Below are 6,000 nucleotides of genomic sequence, written 5' to 3'. Positions count from 1 at the left end.
TGTTATGCCAGTTGCTGGAAGGCTTCTGTGCTGGCTAGGGTTCGAGTCTCCTGGTGGGAAAGTGTTCTAAAGTTGTATACTTAACTCTCGTGTTTAGGAGAGTTGTGCCTTAAGCAGAGACACTGTGTCTTCCCATATTAACAGGGACTTGATGAAATTAACGTACAAATGACCCCTCACTTGCTCTGGTGCTCTTGGGAGGTGTTGATCTTTGGGGTATTTAAATACTCCGAAATTACCATCTCTTTTAAGGGTCTGAGCGGGTGGTGGAGAGGGTTAAGGCGTACCTGTTATGCCAGTTGCTGGAAGGCTTCTGTGCTGGCTAGGGTTCGAGTCTCCTGGTGGGAAAGTGTTCTAAAGTTGTATACTTAACTCTCGTGTTTAGGAGAGTTGTGCCTTAAGCAGAGACACTGTGTCTTCCCATATTAACAGGGACTTAATGAAATTAACGTACAAATGACCCCTCACTTGCTCTGGTGCTCTTGGGAGGTGTTGATCTTTGGGGTATTTAAATACTCCGAAATTACCATCTCTTTTAAGGGTCTGAGCGGGTGGTGGAGAGGGTTAAGGCGTACCTGTTATGCCAGTTGCTGGAAGGCTTCTGTGCTGGCTAGGGTTCGAGTCTCCTGGTGGGAAAGTGTTCTAAAGTTGTATACTTAACTCTCGTGTTTAGGAGAGTTGTGCCTTAAGCAGAGACACTGTGTCTTCCCATATTAACAGGGACTTGATGAAATTAACGTACAAATGACCCCTCACTTGCTCTGGTGCTCTTGGGAGGTGTTGATCTTTGGGGTATTTAAATACTCCGAAATTACCATCTCTTTTAAGGGTCTGAGCGGGTGGTGGAGAGGGTTAAGGCGTACCTGTTATGCCAGTTGCTGGAAGGCTTCTGTGCTGGCTAGGGTTCGAGTCTCCTGGTGGGAAAGTGTTCTAAAGTTGTATACTTAACTCTCGTGTTTAGGAGAGTTGTGCCTTAAGCAGAGACACTGTGTCTTCCCATATTAACAGGGACTTGATGAAATTAACGTACAAATGACCCCTCACTTGCTCTGGTGCTCTTGGGAGGTGTTGATCTTTGGGGTATTTAAATACTCCGAAATTACCATCTCTTTTAAGGGTCTGAGCGGGTGGTGGAGAGGGTTAAGGCGTACCTGTTATGCCAGTTGCTGGAAGGCTTCTGTGCTGGCTAGGGTTCGAGTCTCCTGGTGGGAAAGTGTTCTAAAGTTATATATATATATATATATATATATATATATATATATATATATATATATATATATATATATATATATATATATATATATATATATCTATATATATATATATATATATATATATATATATATATATATATATATCTATATATATATATATATATATATATATATATATATATATATATATATATATATATATATATATACACAATGGGGCCTCGACTTACGATACTAATCCGTTCCCAGAGACGGATCGTAACTTGAAATATCGTAAGTCGAAGCGATTTTTCCCATAAGAAATAAAGGGAATTGAATTAATCCGTTCCCCCACCCTCCAAAATATTAACATACAAATACATTTTATACTGAATACAATGTTTTTTCCTAACTACAATACAGTACCTAAGTTGATCTTACCTTTATGGAGGGCTCTTGATGGCGTATGGAAGATGGTGATGAGTTGGGAGGAGGAGAGCTGTTACTGTTTAGAAGGGGAGTTCCCTTTCATTATCACATCATGCAGTGATGTTTTCTCTGGGGTACTCTCTCTCTCCTACGTTTTGTCTGAATACCAATAGGACCTGGTTGTTGTTCAGTGCTTGTTTGTCTCACTACAAATTTGTCAAGAGACATTTGTTTTTCCCTTCGTTTTAACATTTGTCTGTAATGATGCATCACAGCGTCATTGAATAGGTTAAAGCAACGGCCTACTGCAGCTTGATTTGGGTGAGTCGTTTCAGCAAAGGTTTGCAATTCTTCCCATGCTGCCCATATTTTCTTAATTGTTGAGGAAGAGACATTCTGTACTCTTGTTTCTGCTCTATGCTCATCCTTACATGGGTTTTCATATGTTGAGCCTTACCACTGACTTTTCTGGGACTCATGGCGTGATATATAATAATTACTTTAATGTTCAAAATGCAAAAAATCCCCACAAACGCGGAATTTCTTATAGGCGTGATCGTCACTAAGCGGGCAGCTGTAGTAAACTGAGGCAGGTCGGACCGTGTGACCGGGAACCACGCGCTCGGTCGACCCGAACGCGTACCAACAAATATCGGAAGTTGACAACACCATTGGATACCGAGTCGCATTTTTCAATTAAATTTACATCGTAACTCGAAATTATCATAAGTCGAGGTGCCACTGTATATATATATATATATATATATATATATATATATATATATATATATATATATATATATATATATATATATATATATATATATATATATATATGACAAATGCCTAAAGGTTATGGATCTCTTGAAGCTCCTCTGCTTCCAGACAGGAACTGAGCATGCAGCAAGCATTTCCCCTCTGGATCGCCACACTGAGGCGCTGAGACAAAAAACTGGAAGCCCTTGGGTCTCTGGTGACGTCACTGAGCTTGGAACCCAATTCCTTGAGAAATCCCAAGGCACTCTTGCCCCAGGGGCCATGCGTCTCAGCCGCTATGGGAACAAAGAGGTATTGACCTTCCAGTCGCCTGTACTTGAGTGATTTTGCTGTTTCCCTGTGGTTGGCTGCCCCACCTGTTTAATCAGCTCCGAAGTGTACATAGGTGTCAGCCAGGGTGGATACACATGTGTAGTCCTACACCAACTGTCTACCCTCCTTCCATGAGTATATGGTGATGCCATCAGGGTGAAGTGCGGGGAAATCTGGGTTTTGGACCCCTAGGATGCGAGGTTCTCTCTCCGCTGGGCACCTAGCTGAGACGAGGCTTCTTTTGATGATGTCATTGACCTTGTTGTGTCTTGTATGCCAGCCCTTTGTGCTTCCGCAATGCAACCCATGCAGTCCGTATTGGTCTGCTTCCACCCTGTTGCAAATACACTTGTATTCAGTGTGAATTGGGGCACCAAGGCGGAGGGCCACTGCTACACGAAGGGATTCTGGATCTAGGCGCATGCCCATTGCTGACATGGGTACTGCCAGAAGGAAGTATCCTGCATGGGGATCATGCACTGCTCTGAGGCGGGCTTTCTCCTTGTCTGATGTTGCGGCACTGAGCATGGCATCAGCTACTTTTTTCACTAGAGGGTGGTCCCAGCCGGACTGTTTGTGTTGTTTTGTTGGCTCTATAATGGTTGCTGGGGCTGCAAGAACATCCCACTGATTTGAACATTCAGTGAAAGCAGGATCATGTATTCCTGCTGAATCTCTCAGGGTTGCAGGTAAGATATCTTTGACGAGGTCGTGCAATGCGTGGGAGGAAAGGAAGGCTGGTAGAGCAATTTGGGAGGCTGTGCGGACACCAAAGCCGCTAAGTCTTACAGGAAGGGTTGCTTGCTCCCACTGAGAGTTGTCCAATGGCAGGTTTAGGACTTTCGCCAGCATGGACCTCAGAAGGGTGTCATACACATTTAACTTAGGGCTGCTGTAGGATGGAGAACATCTCAGAAAGTAGGTCAACTTAGGGAGAAACAGGCATCTTGTGAGGAGAAAGAGAGCATCATGGGCATCAATCTTGTCAATCCTGTCCAGCATTCTCTTTAGATCAGTGATTTTTGCAGCCTCCTCGATTGCTCGTGGGCCAATGGGGGCACCCAGGAGAGTGCAGTCCGGTGGCTCGACAACGAGAATGTCTGGAAGAACATTTTGTATTTGCCCAGTGATGTCTGGGTAGCGGGAGATTATTTCACATTTGGATGCATTGAGAATGAGGCCTAAGGCTGCTCCCTGCTCCTGGATTTTCCTTATATCCTCCAAAATGGTTTCCGGGGTTCCAGCTAGAGTGCCATATATATATATATATACAGTACAACCTCGATTCAACGTACCCCGATTCAATGAATCTCCAGCTAGTTCGCACACTTTTCAGGCCGGATTTACTCACCCGGTTCGACGAACAATGGTTCGCCAAAGCGGGAGATGTTCGGATTTGCTTATGACGTCGAGACAGAGTTCACAGACATGTGGAAAACTTTCACATTCTATCACAGATTACAGTTATTAATTCCTTCATATGACAAGTTCGATCACACAAGTGGACCACACAAGTGGACCGCACAAGTGGTCCACAAGTGGTCCACAAGCTTACGATGTTGGGAAAGAGTTCACAGTGGTGGAAAACTTTACCATACCATCACAGATTACAATTAATAATTCCTTCATATGACAAGTTGGATCACACAAATAGACCACACAAGTGGACCACACAAGTGGACCGTGGACCACAAGTGGTCCACAAGCTTACGATGTTGGGACAGAGTTCACAGAGTGGTGGAAAACTGTTTCATTCTATCACAGATTACAATTATTAATTATTTCATAAGACAAGTTGGAGCACACAAGTGGACCACACAACAAGTGAATCATATAAACCAAACACAAGCCAGAATGGTCTACAAGAAGTGACGCATATTAATTAACCAAACACCAGCCAGAGTAGTCCACACAAGTGAATGTCTGAGTTTCAGTTATTTTCGTTCACCGATTTGTGGCACACGCATCTTTGTAAATTAATTCAAAGGCTGAAGTGTGAATAGCTAGCTAATGTGTTGAAATCTTCTTATATACATTTTCTGTGATGAAACAAGACGAGTGAGGGTGAACAGATAAGGGAATACTGTACAGGAAACCTCACTTTACAGTGAGGTTTCACTCACTTTCGTCTGTGTTGTCAAAGTTCAGTGACCCATGACTTTGAACGTTTCACATTAATAAATCATTTCTAAAACTGGTGTTTTAATGACTCTTTATTATCCTAATTAAACTAAACTAAATAAAACCAAAAATATACTGTAATGAGATAGATATCTGATATTTGAGAAATTATTCACGTTATTGACGGCACAACTCCAGCACGAGTGGACGGGTCTAATCCTTGTCCACACAACACCATGCTTGTTGTATTCGATTTCGTCGCCACAGTTCAGTGATCTACGGCTTCGAAATAATATAATTAATAAATCAGCTCCAAAGTAAGTATTTTTTATACCTCTTATTACCATAATAATGTTGCTAAACCAAATATGTAACCCAAAAATATATAATTTAATGTAATACGAATATTTGTGAAAAATTTATGTTACTGGAAATCGAACACAACACCAGGCGGTGTTTTGTTCGATTTCGTCGACACAGTTCAGTGACCTACGGCTTCGAAATAATAAAATGAACAAATCATTTCCAAAATAAGTATTTTTTATAGCACTTATTATCGTAATAATGTTGCTAAACTAAATATATAACCCAAAAATATATAATTTGATGTAAATCGAATATTTAAGAGAAATTTATGTTACTGGATCTGGCTTAAACACCAGCCTACTGAAGGGTGTACGTATAGACTTAGTCTGCATTCATACAGTATGCACCCAGTGCCTTTAGCTTTGTCTGCGATTGACGTACAGTATTTATCCGCCGGTGGAAGAATAATTGTGGAATTGACCATTTTTTTTACTACAGCTCTTTGGTTATAAAACAAAATGTCTCAGGGGCTTACTAATAGTGCCTTATTAACCCTTGCACTGCTCACCTATTTTCGCCAAAAACGTCTTGGTGCAATTGACAAGGACATATTTTTGTTATTTTTACAAATGTTCAGGTAAATTTAATGTCAAAATGTTTCCAAAGTCAACTATTTCCATTTCAAAACACAAATAGTAATGAAAACATTAAACAACATTAAAATATAGCCAAATTAAAAACCAAAAAGCACAACTCTCTGAGCGCCTAAAGGCGCTTTGCGCAGTGCAGGGGTTAATGCCAAAAATGAAGCAATATTTTGCAAGAACTAGTAGCAGAAAATCAACCAGCACGAGAACAGCCG

The sequence above is a fragment of the Procambarus clarkii genome, chromosome 74 (assembly GCF_040958095.1).
Source record: "Procambarus clarkii isolate CNS0578487 chromosome 74, FALCON_Pclarkii_2.0, whole genome shotgun sequence".
NCBI lineage: Eukaryota > Metazoa > Arthropoda > Malacostraca > Decapoda > Cambaridae > Procambarus > Procambarus clarkii.
The sequence above is the reverse complement of the archived record's forward strand: the minus strand, read 5'-3'. Positions refer to the sequence as shown.